The sequence below is a fragment of the Scyliorhinus canicula genome, chromosome 5, assembly GCF_902713615.1.
Source record: "Scyliorhinus canicula chromosome 5, sScyCan1.1, whole genome shotgun sequence".
Classification (NCBI taxonomy): Eukaryota; Metazoa; Chordata; class Chondrichthyes; order Carcharhiniformes; family Scyliorhinidae; genus Scyliorhinus; species Scyliorhinus canicula.
Window position 1 is genome coordinate 169233985 of NC_052150.1, and position 15675 is coordinate 169249659.

Sequence of the window (15675 nt, forward strand, 5' to 3'; positions counted from 1 at the left end):
ATAAATCAAGAAAGGCAATTGTCCCTCCATTTACTATCCGCCAGTCAGAAAGTTTTCTATAATTCATGATTTTAATAGGTTTGAATGAAATAATTAAACTGTTGTATGATGAAATTCTAGCTGTTCTAAAGACTAACGATTAAAACACCACATGGTTCAAATTAAAATGGCAACTGGCACAAATATATTTTTCACTTACAAAGCATAGTATTACTGACATTTGGGGACTAAAATAACTAATACAAAAGGAAGCAATCTGTCATAATATACATCCAGGTATATGATGGTATGCAGACAGGCAGTGATTGACACACAGGGTGACCAGTGAACACACAGAACGCAGTAGCCAATCACCAGACAGGACACAACCACTATAAAGCCAGAGGGCACTAGTTTTCCCGCTTTCTCGGGATGCAGCCTCTGAGACAGTCAGAGCTCGTGAGCAGTAACTGGAACAAACACCATGTGGTAATAAGATAGTCTGGTCAGGTTAGCCTCAGGTCTCCAGTCAAGTCAGCATAGTGTCAATCCACAGTTAAAGCATGTATTATAGTTAAGTGTTCATTAAAATCGAGTTGCATTTCTTCAAGTGTTGGAAGCCTGTCTCCCTCACCACTGCAGTAAACACAGTCCTCGTAGATCCAGCTTACCCAACACATCACAATCTAATAGTAGATTTAGAATTAATATGGGCAACACATTGTCTCAGAACTCCTTCACCTCAGAATTTCCCACTACACCACCACTTGGCAGTGATGTGGCCCTGCCCATTGCCATTTACATTGAGTGGATGGGAAGGCTGACAATAGTCCTGGCAAAGGAAGTCCTGATGCCAGGTGGGATAATGAAGAAGATGTTTTCACAACATGTCTGAGGAACTGGCCACCTGTGTAACTCAATCAGAATTGTTACCAGAACAGAGCCACGCTAACTTAGTCCTGGCCTAATATTTCACAGACGCAGAGCAAACTGAGCTTGGAAGTGACTCTATAATACAAGAGACAATTGAGGGCTGTACATATGGTTTATAAATAAATGGACAAGTGGAAGTGACTTATTTTTTGATTAACTTTTAGACAACAGCTCTTGCTATGAATAATAAAGATAAGGAGCAAATGTTTGTTTTAATGTACTAAGTTAAACCCGAAGTACTCCCTGCTTAGTAAACTGGTTCTAGCATGTACAGTTCTTGCCTTGACTAATATATCTCATCAATTATTCCTATAATGCTGTGTGGTTTCAGGGAGCAGGGAGGTCAGTAACGAGGTCAACCAACAAATTTTAAAGTCGCTGCCCCCAAACTGCAAACTCACTGGCAGTGTCCTTTACAACTTTGTCACAGATCTCTGTCGCTTGAGGTTTCCCTCCTGGCCATTCGGATGAATCTTCTGCTGCTTCAGACACGAGCTCATTCCTTTTTACCAGTTTTTCTTTCTATACTTTTCATTTCTCTTTACCCTTTCTGGATCTTTCTTCCCTGCCTCTGTTCATTGGTCCCCATTCGAGTACCCTGCCGTCTCAAATCCCTAGCCCCACGTTTCAGTACTTCTTGGCCTTTCTACTCTCCAACCACCATCTAGATTTGACTGAATCTTAAAGATAAACCTACCGCTTCCCTTGGTAGCTCTTGTGATGTCCTCTGAAGGGTCCATCAAGGCACTGACTGCTGTCTCCCGATGAGCAGCTACCTCAACTGCATTATCCTGCTCGCTTGCCACCCAGTGCGCCTGCTGCAAGCTTATTTTGTCAGTCCTCTTCCCATCCAACACATCCCTTCTGGTGCTGGCCCTGTGGACTCTACCAATACATTAAACCTCACCACCTTCTACACATCGCGCTCAAGAACAACTTTCCGTCCTTTTAGACTACACTAAGGTCATGGCATTGGCAGAAACTTGGCTGATGGGTGAAGATATCTGCCCTCTGAAATGAAGTCTCCCTGCCTGGCTAGATCTTCCAGCACTTGCTCTCCCCGGACCATTTGCAATAGAGGTGTGGCTCATAACACCAAAACATACACTCTGGCCCTCAACTATTCTGACCTTTCCCCTCTTTTGTAAACCACACCTTATTCCTCTCCTTCAGCTCTCATTTAAGGTGCATGTTCACCCATAAATATTTTTTTGCCTGTTTCACTGCTTTCTCACTCAGCCCCTGCACCAGGTAAATTTTCATCCTCAGGTGGTTACAATCTACATCTCAATTCACCATGCTATGTTTCCTCTGATCCTCCCTAAATCGCCTTCTAATTATAAGTTCCCCAGGCTTTATTCCCTTTATCTTGCCATCTCACACATGGCCTCAATATTCCTTCCATGTCAATCATAGGGAATGCCATCTCTGATGCCTTCCTCCACCCATGTCCATCTTCATTCTTCCAGCTGCAGTGATAAAATGGTTGTGTTGTAATTCACTGACTAACCACTAGGAGTCTCATTAGTATAGAAGTGAATGTTAGAGTCAGGTGACATTAGACTGACTAAGAACAAAGTACAAAGAAACATACAGCACAGGAACAGGCCCTTCGGTCCTCCAATTCTGCGCCGATCATGCTGCCCGTCTAAACAAATCTTCTACACTTATGGGGTCCGTATCCCTCTATTCCCATCCTATTTACGTATTTGTCAAGACGCCCCTTAAATGTCACTATCGTCCCTGCTTCCACCACCTCCTCCGGCAGCGAGTTACAGGCATCCACTACCCTCTGTGTACAAAACTTGCCTCGTACATCTCTTCGAAAACTTGCCCCTCTATCCTGGGATAAAGCCTCTGACTAGGGAGTTGGGAGAGAGGTTGCTTGTGCATGTTCATATTATTATTCATCTGTGTTTTGTATATATATTTAACCCACAGTTAATGTTAATAAATCGTTTACAGCTTTGGCAGCACAGTAGCAAGGGTAGCACGATAGCACAGTGGGTAGCACTGTTGCCTCACAGCGCTACGATACCAGGTTGGAGTCCCGGCTTGGGTCACTGTCGGTCACTGTCTGTGTGGAGTCTGCGCGTTCTCTGACTGAGCGGCTTTCCTCTGGATGCTCCGGTTTCCTCCCACAAGTCCTGAAAGACGTGCTGGTAGGTGAATTGGACATTCTGAATTCTCCCTCAGTGTATCCGAACAGATGCAGGAATGTGACGACTAGGGGCTTTTCACAGTAACTTCATTACAGTGTTCAAATAAGCCTACTTGTGAAAATAAAGATTACTAAATTATTATTAAGTGTTCTTGTGACATAAATCAGGCCATCTGACAAGAACATTACACCAACCCTACATTCTTGACAACCCTGGAAAAGAATGATCTCCCAATTCACCTACAACCGTACTCTCAAAGTCTCAATGGTCTAGCCTTCAAATCTCAATTCACCACAACATTTCTACCAATCTGCTCAATCACACCTTCACTTTCATCTTTGATGCTATATTCCTCAATAAAATCATTACTCTGTCTCTCACCCTCTCTCATCTAGCTGTTTTGCTTCATATGGCCCTTATCTCCACTCATTTCAACACGATGGACACAGACCTGAATGGATATGGTAGATAACTGGTCACTGTCATATCTTGCCGAACCATGGAAAGTATTATTGTGCCCTGCTCTCATCTGCTAAACCCGCTAACTATTCTAGGATTATCCTGGGATACACAGATTGGGCTATTTGGATCCCCAGGTAGCGGAATTTGGTTTGGGCTTGGTTGAATGGTAGTTCCTCCAGCTCTGTCCCTCTCCCTTGAGGGTTCACGCAGAGGATTTCACTCTTGTTTGGGTTGTGTTTGTTGCCCAAGCAGGCTCCAAACTTTAGGAGCTTCATGATGCCTTTCATGCTGACCTGGGAATTACAGCAGCAGTAACAGTGGGCTTTGTGCGTTGTGCAGCTGGAAGTATTTAGAGATGGTGGAGTTTGTCCTTGCGCTCACCATGGGAGAGCTGAACAGTAGTTTCGCCCAAGTCCAAACTGCTCCAGTGCCTCCTAGGTACTTCAACTTGACTCTGTCGAAGGCTTTTCTGCATCCAGAGAGATGATCACTTCTGGTGTTATCTCCCCAGATGGGGCCAATACAACTTTCAACAGGTGCCTGGTCGATGTTCTAGCCTTCAAATCTCCTGTCCGGTCCTCTGCAACCACCTTTGACACGTAGCTCTCCAGCCGCTTTGCCAGAGTTTTTGACAGTATTTTCGCATCTACATTATGTAGCGAGATGGGCCTGTAGGAACTGCACCTTGGGTCTTTGTCCTTTTTGGATATCAGGGATAGCGGTAGTGTTGGTGGCAGGGAACCCTAACCAGTGAGTCTGCAATTATTGCCCACGGGTGTGGGGCCAGTGTTGTTGAAATCTTTTGTAAAGTCCACTGAGAATCCATCTGGCCCTGGCTTTCCCTGCCTGCATGGAGTTGATACACTCCATGACCTTGCAGTTCTAATGGTACTTCCAGGCCCCATCTCCTATCTTCTCCCACAACTGGGATGTTCAGTTCGTCAAGGAACTGCTTCATCCCCGAGCCCCCTTCTGTGGAGGGCAGGGGGCTCAGTGGTGTGCACACCCCAGTAGAACAGTAGAAGTCTCTAAGGCCTAGTTGATCCTTTCTGGCATGGTGACGAGTCTGCTGTTGTCTCTAGCTGTGTTATTTTTCTCGAGGCTGCCTGCTACCTCAACTGCCACCATGTTCATAAAAGGTCCCTGGTGTCTGGCGGAGCTGTTTGACTGCTTTCCTTGTGGAGAGCAGGTCAAAGTCCATTTGTTGTGTCTCCTCTCCACTAGTAGCTCTCTGGTTGGGGCCACAAGAGAACTACCGGTCCACCTCCCATATGGAATCGACCAGTTGCTGCCCTCTATCTCTGCACGCTTTATACACAATAAGTTCTCCCTTTAGCACTACTATAGCGTCTCCCAGAACGTGGAGGGTGATACCTCTCCATTCTGGTTGTTGGTAGCATACCATCTAAGGCCTGTGATGTCCTTTTGCAGAATGCCTTGTTGGCTAGGAGGGCAGTGTCCAACATCCATGGGGGCGGGGGGGGGGGGGGGGGGGGGGGGGGGGGGGCATTGGGCCCGGTCCATCTCCAACTTCGCATCCATGCAGTGTAGAGCATCAGAGATTGATTGCAGAGTATTCTGCTCCTGTTACCTTGGAAGCACTGCTTTTCCCACTAGGAAGTTAATCCAGGTGTAGATCCATAGAACATAGAACATAGAACATTACAGCGCAGTACAGGCCCTTCGGCCCTCGATGTTGCGCCGACCTGTGAAACCCCTCTAAAGTCCCTCTACACTATTCCCTTATCGTCCATATGCCTATCCAATGACCATTTGAATGCGTTTAGTGTTGGCGAGTCCACTACTGTTGCAGGCAGGGCATTCCACGCCCTTACTACTCTCTGACTAAAGAACCTACCTCTGACATCTGTTCTATATCTATCACCCCTCAATTTAAAGCTGTGTCCCCTCATGCTAGACATCACCATCCGAGGAAAAAGGCTCTCACTGTCCACCCTATCTAATCCTCTGATCATCTTGTATGCCTCAATTAAGTCACCTCTTAACCTTCTTCTCTCTAACGAAAACAGCCTCAAGTCCCTCAGCTTTCCCTCATAAGATCTTCGCTCCATACCAGGCAACATCCTGGTAAATCTCCTCTGCACCCTTTCCAATGTTTCCACATCCTTCCTATAATGCGGCGACCAGAATTGCACGCAATACTCCAAATGTGGCCGCACCAGAGTTTTATACAGCTGCAACATGACCTCATGGCTCCGAAACTCAATCCCTCTACCAATAAAAGCTAACACACCGTATGACTTAACAACCCTCTCAACCTGGGTGGCAACTTTCAGGGATCTATGTACATGGACACCGAGATCTCTCTGCTCATCCACACTACCAAGCATCTTACCATTAGCCCAGTACTCTGTCTTCCTGTTACTCCTTCCAAAATGAATCACCTCACACTTTTCTGCATTAAACTCCATTTGCCAACTCTCAGCCCAGCTCTGCAGCTTATCTATGTCCCTCTGTAACGTGTAACATCCTTCCGCACTGTTCGCAACTCCACCGACTTCAGTGTCATCTGCAAATTTACTCACCCATCCTTCTACGCCCTCATCCAGGTCATTTATAAAAATGACAAACAGCAGTGGCCCCAAAACAGATCCTTGCGGTACACCACTAGTAACTGGACTCCAGGCTGAACAGTTCCCATCAACCACCACCCTTTGTCTTCTTCCAGCTAGCCAATTTCTGATCCAAACTGCTAAATCACCCTGAATCCTATGCCTCCGTATTTTCTGCAATAGCCTACCGTGGGGAACCTTATTCAAACGCTTTACTGAAATCCATATACACCACATCAACTGCTTTACCCTCGTCCACCTGTTTGGTCACCTTCTCAAAGAACTCAATAAAGTTTGTGAGGCACGACCTACCTTCACAAAACCGTGTTGACTATCTCTAATCAAATTATTCCTTTCCAGATGATTATACATCCTATCTCTTATAAACCTTTCCAAGACTGTGCCCACAAATCCAGGAGAACTCCTTTTCCTCTTGGTGTGACCCTCCATGGGTCCACTGCCCCATCTGTTCCATGAACTCCAGTTCATGGCAGCACGGTAGCACAGTGGTTAGCACAGTTGCTTCACAGCTCCAGGGTCCCAGGTTCAATTCCCGACTAGGGTCAATATCTGTGCGGAGTCTGCACATTCTCCCCTGTCTTCTTGGGTTTCCTCCGGGTGCTCTGGTTTCCTCCCACAGTCCAAAGATGCGCAGGTTAGGTGGATTGACCATGCTAAATTGCCCTTGGTGTCCAAAAAGGTGAGGTGGATTTACCGGGATAGGCTGGAGGCGTGGTCTTAAGTTGGGTGTTCTTTCCAAGAGCCGATGCAGACTCAATCGGCCAAATGGCCTCCTTCTGCACTCTAAATTCCATGATATGTTCTATGATATGCCCAGTTTCTTTCCGCATTGCAAGCCATCTTCTTAAACCCATTTCTCTTACCTTCTCTACCCTCAACTTCAAGCCAACATGAGGAAGTCATGAATTTCCTTGTCACTAAGATTGATATAATTTAACCGGCTGTCTCTCCCCCCCCCCCCCCCCCCCCCCCCCCCCCCAATCCACTTGGCAAAATGACCCTTAATGTTTCCCCAATGCTAACACTAAACTTGCATCTTTCTCTAGTTTCTTTCCTCTCTCTCCTGTTATGGGCCAGGGTTTAGAGAACCCCAAAGTGTATCATGGAGTTCACCTGACCCACAACTTTTAACAGATTGTGGTATGGGGAGCACACAGCCCACTCTACAGGTGTGGTACAGCAGAAATGGAAAAGTATTTTTTAAAGCAAAACAATGTTTATTCTATGAACTCAAGTTAACCTTTTTAAAACATACAGTGAACATCTTAGCAACCATCAATTCAAATACAACCCCCAAAGAATACAACACTAAGTAATCCTTAAACTTTCCTTTTAACATCCATATGACATTAAAAAAAAGCTTTCAACAGATGCACATCAGGTTTAAATTCACTACTGAGAACAGTTATCACTCTGAGTTCACCAAATGATCAAGAGGTAGTCTTTAGATTGCAGAGAGATCAAAATTACATCTTCTTTGGCTGGCTTCAGCTCCAACACTAAAACGAACCCAAAAAGAGACACACTCAAGCTTTTCTCAAAGTGAAACTAAAAAGCAGAGCGAGAGCTCAGCTCCACCCACACTCTGACATCAATGCAGTAACTTGAGCAGACAAACATTTCTTAAAGTGACATTCTCATGACACCTCCCGTCTAGAAAAAAAACCTATCAACTTCAAGATTGTTTCATTTTTCACCTTTTCACTATCCTTTAAGAAATGCACACAGTAAACATACTTTTTTTTTTCAAAAAACAACACACACAAACAGGTACAATAATATAGTCCATTTTTTTGTTCTTCCTCCAACTGAAATTTCTCTCGATTGACAGTCTCTTTGAACAAGATGGTCTCGTCATGATCCATCCATTTCTCTACACCTCGGCACGTCTCTTTAAAGTCAGATACTTTAGTTCAATCTGATCACAGAGTCCCTTGGAATTCTCCAACACAGGCGCATTGGTTATCACAGCTTTCAGGCAGTTTCTTCGTTGTCAACATTTCTTCAGCAAGTCCGTCAGTGGAGCAACCACGCTACAAACATTTGGCACAAATGTTCGATCAAATCCACTCATGCCAAGAAATCGTATTATTTCCCTTTGTGTCGAGGGTATTGGAAACTCCCCAATAACTTTTGGTTTCACATCCCATGGGACTATTCAACCCTGTCCAATTGTATGGCCAAGGAGAGTGATTTGGGCTTTTCCAAATTCACTTTTGGCTAGGTTTACCACCAAACCTGCCTCGAATAACTCCAACAGATGTATTAAATCTTCTTTTCATATCTGCTGAAAATTACCAGATCGTTGATGTACACCGCACAATTGGGTAATCCTTAAACGTCTTTGTCAGTTAACCGTTGAAATGTGGCTGGTGTGTTTTTCATGCCAAATGGCATAACTTTGAATTGGTATGTACCATCTTGAGTCACAAAAGCAGAAATCTCCTTCACCCTTTCGGATAAAGGTACCTGCCAGTAACCTTTAAGTAAATCCAGTTTGGAAATAAAAACTGATTGTCCCACTTTCTCAATGCAATGCTCCAAACGTCGGATAGGATAAGAGCCCGTTCTTGTAACTGCATTAACCTTTCAATAGTCCACACACAATCGTTGGGTGCCGTCTGGTTTAGGTACCATCACTATGGGTGAGCTCCATTGGCTGTAGCCCACTCCAATTATGCCATTTTTAAGCATACGCTCAATCTCTTTGTTAACCTGTGCCAATTTTAAAGGGTTAAGTCTATATGAATGTTGTTTGATTGGAACAGAATTTCCCACATCTACATCATGTATAGCCATTTTATTACTTCCCACTTTATCTCCACAAACTTGCCCATGTGATATCAATAACTCTTTCAGGTCCTTCCGCTGTTCCTCTGGAAGGTAACTCAACAATTATCCCAATTTTTAAGAACATCCTCGTTTTCCAATTTAATTTGAGGCATGTTAAATTCAAAGTCATCTGTATTTGGTTTGTCACTTTGTTAGAATCATTAAAACCTCCTCCTTTTTCTCTCCTTCCCTTTCGAAGTACCTTTTAAGCATATTCACATGACACACTCGGTGAGTTTTCCTTCGATCCGGCGTTCGTACTACATAATTCACCTCACTTAATTTCCTTTCAATCTGATACGGTGAACAAAACCTTGCTTTTAAATTTTCACCTACCACTGGTAACAATACTAAAACTTTATCTTCACTGGCAAAACTACGAACTTTGGATTTCTTGTCCGCTACCCATTTCATCACATGTTGTGCAACTTTTAAATGTTGTCTAGCCAATTCACCTGCTCTATTTAATCATTCTCTAAAATTTGACACGCAATCCAATAATGTAATTTCCAATTTCTCACTCACCAATTTTTCCTTAATCAATTTAAGTGGTCTTCTTAGCTCATGACCAAAGATCAGTTCAAAAGGACTGAATTTGGTTGACTCATTAGGTGCATCCCTAATTGAAAACAGTACGAATGGAATTCCGTCATCCCAATCCTCTGGATAATCTTGACAATAAGCTCTCAACATTGTCTTTAATGTCTGATACCACCTTTCTAACGCTCCCTGCGATTCTGGGTGATACGCAGTTGATTTAAATTGTTTTATTCCTAAACTGTCCATAACTTCTCTGAATAACTTTGAGGTAAAATTCGATCCTTGATCCAATTGTATTTCTGTGGGTAGTCCATATCTAGTCAAGAATTTAAGTAACTTCTCCACAATCTTTTTTTCTGTGATATTACGTATTGGAATGGCCTCTGGAAACCTAGCAGACACATCCATTATAGTCAAAAGATATTGATTCCCACTTTTCGTTTTAGGAAGCGGTCTGACGCAATCAATTAGGACCCTTGTAAAAGGTTCCTCAAATGCTGAAATGGGTATTAAGGGCGCTGGTTTTATCACTGCTTGAGGTTTCCCTATCATTTGACATGTGTGACATGATTGACAAAATTTAACATCTTTATGTAGTCCAGGCCAATAAAAATGTTTTTGGATTTTAGCTTGAGTTTTCTTTACTCCCAAATGACCTCCCACTGGTACCTCATGTGCAACTCGCAACAGCTCCTTTCTATACCCTACCGGCAATACGACTTGATGAACTTCTGCCCACTTTTCATCCGCCTGCATATGTAAAGGTCTCGATTTTCTCATCAAGACATCATTTTTACGGAAATAACACTCTGGTACACACTCAGATTCCTCTTCCGTATATGCTTCCTGTGACATCAGTTTTATTTCTACATCTTTCTGTTGTAACTCTGCCAATCTTCCTGATCTAAAAATATCCGCCTCATCCTCCACCTGTTCTTGTTCTTTTTCAACCACCTGATCAAAAATCGTTTCTGATAATTGCACTTCAACTTCATCTTCACTCTTTGATTTCTCCTCTTCTCTTAACCTGTGACTTTGCGACCTTGTTACAACACATTCCGGAACAATCCCAGGATATTCGTCCTTCAACACTTCAGTTGTCTGATTTTCTACTGGCTTATCAACCACAGTCGGCATCGATCCAGCTATATCATTACCCAAGATAAACTGTATTCCTGGACAAGATAGTTTCTCCATTACTCCGACTACCTCTTCACCACTCTTCATTGGACTTTCCAACCTTATATAATGGAACACTACTCCTCTCAGCCTGAATTCCACATATTACCACCTTTTCTGGCAATATTCTTCTCAAACTACATTACTCCTCATCTCTTGTCATTAAAGATTGACTAACTCCTGTATCGCTTAAAATTGTGACTTTTTTACCTGCTCCTCCTGATACACATGAGTAAACTTTACCCACACAAGTAAATTCTTTAAAAACATCTGGCATCTTCTTATCAATCACCTCTTGATCAGGCTGTACAATCTTTTGAACCTCCTTTGCTTCACTTGGGCTTTCCTTTACCACTTTAACAAACCCCACTACCTTATCCTGTTTTACCACATCAGCCTTCCCAGTGCTTTTCTTCAACCACCAATACTTTACATGGCCTAGTTTATTACAGTGAACACATTTGAAACTTTTCATTTCTTTTCCACCCTCCTGGATTTCTTTTTTAACCTGAGGTACACTCTCCATATTATGTCCCATCAGATCATCTTTGCTTCTACTACTTGAGTATTTCTCATGTCCCCAGTTTCTATCCCTCACAGGCTGAAACCAAGCTTTGATTTATGAACTAATTCATAATCATCTGCCATTTCTGCTGCTAATCTCGCAGTTTTAACCCTCTGCTCTTCCGCATGAGTTCTCACTGCATCAGAGTTTTGAATTTTTAAACTCCTCCAAAAGTATAATTTCTCTCAAAGCTTCATACGTTTGGTCTGTTTTCAAAGCCCTTATCAACCTATCGAAATTACTCTGTTTGATCCTTTCAAACTCCTGTATGTTTGACCAAATTCTTTCCTTAAATTTCTAAACCTTTGTCTGTAGGCTTCAGGCACTAGTTCATATGCACCCAAGATGGATTCTTTCACCTCCTCATACAATCCAGATACCTCCTCTAGTAGTAATGCAAACACTTCACTCGGCCTACCTACCAGCTTTGTTTGAATCAGTAATACCCACATGTCCTGTGGCCATTTCATTTGTTTAGCCACCTTCACAAATGAAATGAAAAAGGATTCTACATCCTTCTCATCCACCTTGGCAATGTTTGGACATATTTAAATAGATCCCCACCAAGCTTTCGACTATGACGCTCTTCCTCACTATACTCATCACTATTCTCAAACTATATGTTTCCTTAGAAATCCGCCAATGTTAACTGACTGTCATGTTTCATGGTCATTTTCCGAAGTTCAAATACTCTCACTCTTTCTTTTTTCTCTCTCTTTCTTTTTCCTCTCTATCTCTTTCGTATTCAAGCTGCTTTAATTCTTTCTCATGTTCCATTTGTATAATTTGTATCTGAATTTTTGCCATTTCTAATGAGTCAAACTGTATTTCAGGCAATTTTAAATGCTTAGCCACCGCCATAATTACCTAATCTTTTCGCATTTTGTCAGGTAATGTTAACTGCAATGTTTTTGCAAAATCTGCTTTTAGTCTCTGTCGTAAGGTACTGCGTGTGACCATCTCTATCCCCAAAAACTTCAGAGCCTCTGAAAGAACCATTGTCCACAACACACTCCCTACTTAAACTGAAATACCACACCTGAAAAGCAATCACAATATGCTCACCCCTCACTCTCTTTAAGTTCACTAATCCAATCCAATAGATAGTCTTTTATCCCCCTCGAGCCCCCAGTTATGGGCCAAGGTTTAGAGAACCCCAAAGTGTATCATGGAGTTCACCTGACCCACAACTTTTAACAGATTGTGGTATGGGGAGCACACAGCCCACTCTACAGGTGTGGTACAGCAGAAATGGAAAAGTATTTTTTAAAGCAAAACAATGTTTATTCTATGAACTCAAGTTAACCTTTTTAAAACATACAGTGAACATCTTAGCAACCATCAATTCAAATACAACCCCCAAAAATACAACACTAAGTAATCCTTAAACTTTCCTTTTAACATCCATATGACTTAAAAAAATAAAACCTTTTAACAGAAGCACATCAGGTTTAAATTCACTACTGAGAACAGTTATCACTCTGAATTCATCAAATAATCAAGAGATAGTCTTTTAGATTGCAGAGATCAAAATTACACCTTCTTTGGCTGGCTTCAGCTCCAACACTAAAACGAAACCAAAAAAACCCAGACACACCCAAGCTTTTCTCAAAGTGAAATTAAAAAGCAGAGCCAGAGCTCAGTTCCACCCACACTCTGACACCAGTGCAGTAACGTGAGCAGACAAACATTTCTTCAAGTGACATTCTCATACCACTCCACATGTCCTCCGTTTTCACCTTGTTCACAAGTACCTGTTGTTCCATCAATCCAATTTTAGCTGAAATGCTGTCTAATCTACTTCCCTTCCTGTCTCCCATGTTAGCTGATATTGTTCAGATTGCTTTCAAAACTGGTGAAGCAATCTGCCCATGACCCCTCCGTCATTGCAAACTACTGGCTCATTTATAACTTAGCCTTCCTTTCCAAAGTTCGTATGTGCCTCTCTAATCCATGACCGGTTCCCTGGAATTAATTGTTTGAATGCCTCCAATCACGTTTCCTCTCTTGCCACATGATGAAATGGCCCTTATCAAAAGTAACAAATAACATCTCATGTAACTGTGACAAAAGGTTAATTATTTTACCTCGTCCTTCTTGACTGTCTGCAAGCTTTGCCACAGGTGACGACACAACCCTCCGCCATGCTCTCCATTGTCATCCATCTGGGTATGACTGTTCTCGACAGCTTCCATTCTTTCCTGTGCACTTGTAATCAGAGTATCACCACAGTGGTTTCTCCACCCGCTCCTGTACCGTTATCTCGGGTATCCCTGAAGGACCTAGCCTTGTCCCCACCCCCTCTGCCCTCCTATTTCTTATCTACCAGCTGGCCCTTGATGATATCATTCAAAACCACAATGTCAGCTCTATTGGCAGTGTTTTACATTTTCCTGCAGCTCGGGCAGCACAATGGCACAGTGGTTAGCATTGCTGCCTCACATTGCCAGGGACCCGGGTTCAATTCCGGCCTTGGGTGACCGTGTGGAGTTTACACTTTCTCCCAGTGTCTGTGTGGGTTTCCTCCGGTTTTCTCCCACAGTCCAAAGATGTGCAGGTTAGGGGAATTGGTCATGCTAAATTGCCCCTTGGTGTCCAAGGATGTGTAGATTAGGTGAGAGGGGGGAGGAAGTTAGCCTGGATAGGGTGCTCTTTCAGTGGTAGATGTAGACTCGATGGACCAAATGGCCTCCTTCTGTATTGTATGAATTCTATGGGTGGAGATGAGGAAGAGCTTCCAGGGGGACTGTGCACATTAAATCGGACAGTGCAGGTGTCCACCCAAGCCATGAGAGGAGCAGAGTAGAATATAATTTAAAGACCATATTTAGAATTAAAATCAGGCAGTTTTCCCTCAATAAACGGTATAACATCAAGATCCACTGATTTTTTTAATGTATTCTTTCAAGGATGTGGGCATCGCTGGCTAGACCAGCTGTTATTGTGCATCACTAATTGTCCTTGAGAAGGTGGTGGTGAACTGCTTCCTTGAACCGCTGCAGATGCAGGGACAGTGCTGTTAGTCACAGGATTTTGACTCAACAATGGTGAAGAAACATTGATTTTTTTAAATAAATAATTTTTATTGAAATTTTTTACAGAAAATATAACAACAATGAAAAGCAACAATAAAACACCATAGCAACTGTAACACCCCCAAGACCGTATCAACGCATGTATCTCAACCCCCCCTCCCACCCCCCCAAACCCAGTAAACAAGAGAACTTAAAATAAATTAAAATTAAATAAACATAGTCAACGCCCCCCCCCCCCCCCCCCGCCCCGGGTTGCTGCTGCTGCTGACCCAGTACCCTATCGCTGAGCCAGAAAGTCAAGGAAAGGATGCCACCGCCTAAAGAACCCTTGTACCGATCCTCTCAGGGCGAATTTGACCTTCTCCAACTTAATAAAACCCGCCATGTCATTGATCCAGGTCTCCATGCTTGGGGGCCTCGCATCCTTCCACTGTAGCAAGATCCTCCGCCGGGCTACTAGGGACGCAAAGGCCAAACCACCGGCCTCTCTCGCCTCCTGCACTCCCGGCTCCACCGCAACCCCAAAAATCGCGAGTCCCCAGCCTGGCTTGACCCTGGATCCTACCACCCTCGACACCATCCTCGCCACCCCCTTCCAGAATTCCTCCAGTGCGGGGCATGCCCAGAACATATGGGCGTGGTTCGCTGGACTCCACGAACACCTGACACACCTGTCTTCGCCCCCAAAGAACCTACTCATCCTAGACCCGGACATGTGGGCCCGGTGCAGCACCTTGAATTGGATGAGGCTAAGCCGCGCACATGAGGAGGAAGAGTTAATCCTCTCCAGGGCATCAGCCCACGTCCCATCCTCGATCTGTTCCCCCAGTTCCCCCTCCCATTTAGCCTTTTGCTCCTCTACTGACGCTTCCTCCACCTCCTGCATTACCTTGTAGATGTTGGATATCTTCCCATCTCCGACCCAGACCCCTGAAAGCACCCTGTCACTCACCCCCCTCGCGGGAAGCGAAGGGAATCCCTCCACCTGCCGCCTAGCAAACGCCTTTACCTGCAGATACCTGAACATGTTCCCCGGGGGGAGCCCAAATTTCTCCTCCAACTCCCCCAGGCTCGCAAACCTCCCATCAATGAACAGGTCCCTCAGCTGTCTGATGCCCGCTCTGTGCCAACCCTGGAACCCCCCATCAATGTTCCCCGGGACGAACCGATGGTTCCCCCTTAATGGGACCTCCATCGAGCCCCCCACTTCCCCCCTATGTCGCCTCCACTGACCCCAAATCTTGAGGGTAGCCGCCACCACCGGACTCGTGGTATACCTCGTAGGAGGGAGCGGCCACGGCGCTGTTACCAGGGCCCCCAAGCTTGTGCCTCCACAGGACACCATCTCCAACCATTTCCATGCTGCCCCCTCCCCCTCCACCACCCGCTTGTGC

General features: G+C 44.2%; 1 long non-coding RNA gene across 2 annotated transcripts in view; it reads right to left on the reverse strand.

Moving 5' to 3' along the window:
- Positions 1-15675, reverse strand: part of LOC119966422 — a 51695-nt gene that overhangs the window by 20355 nt on the left and 15665 nt on the right. The window lies entirely within an intron of this gene.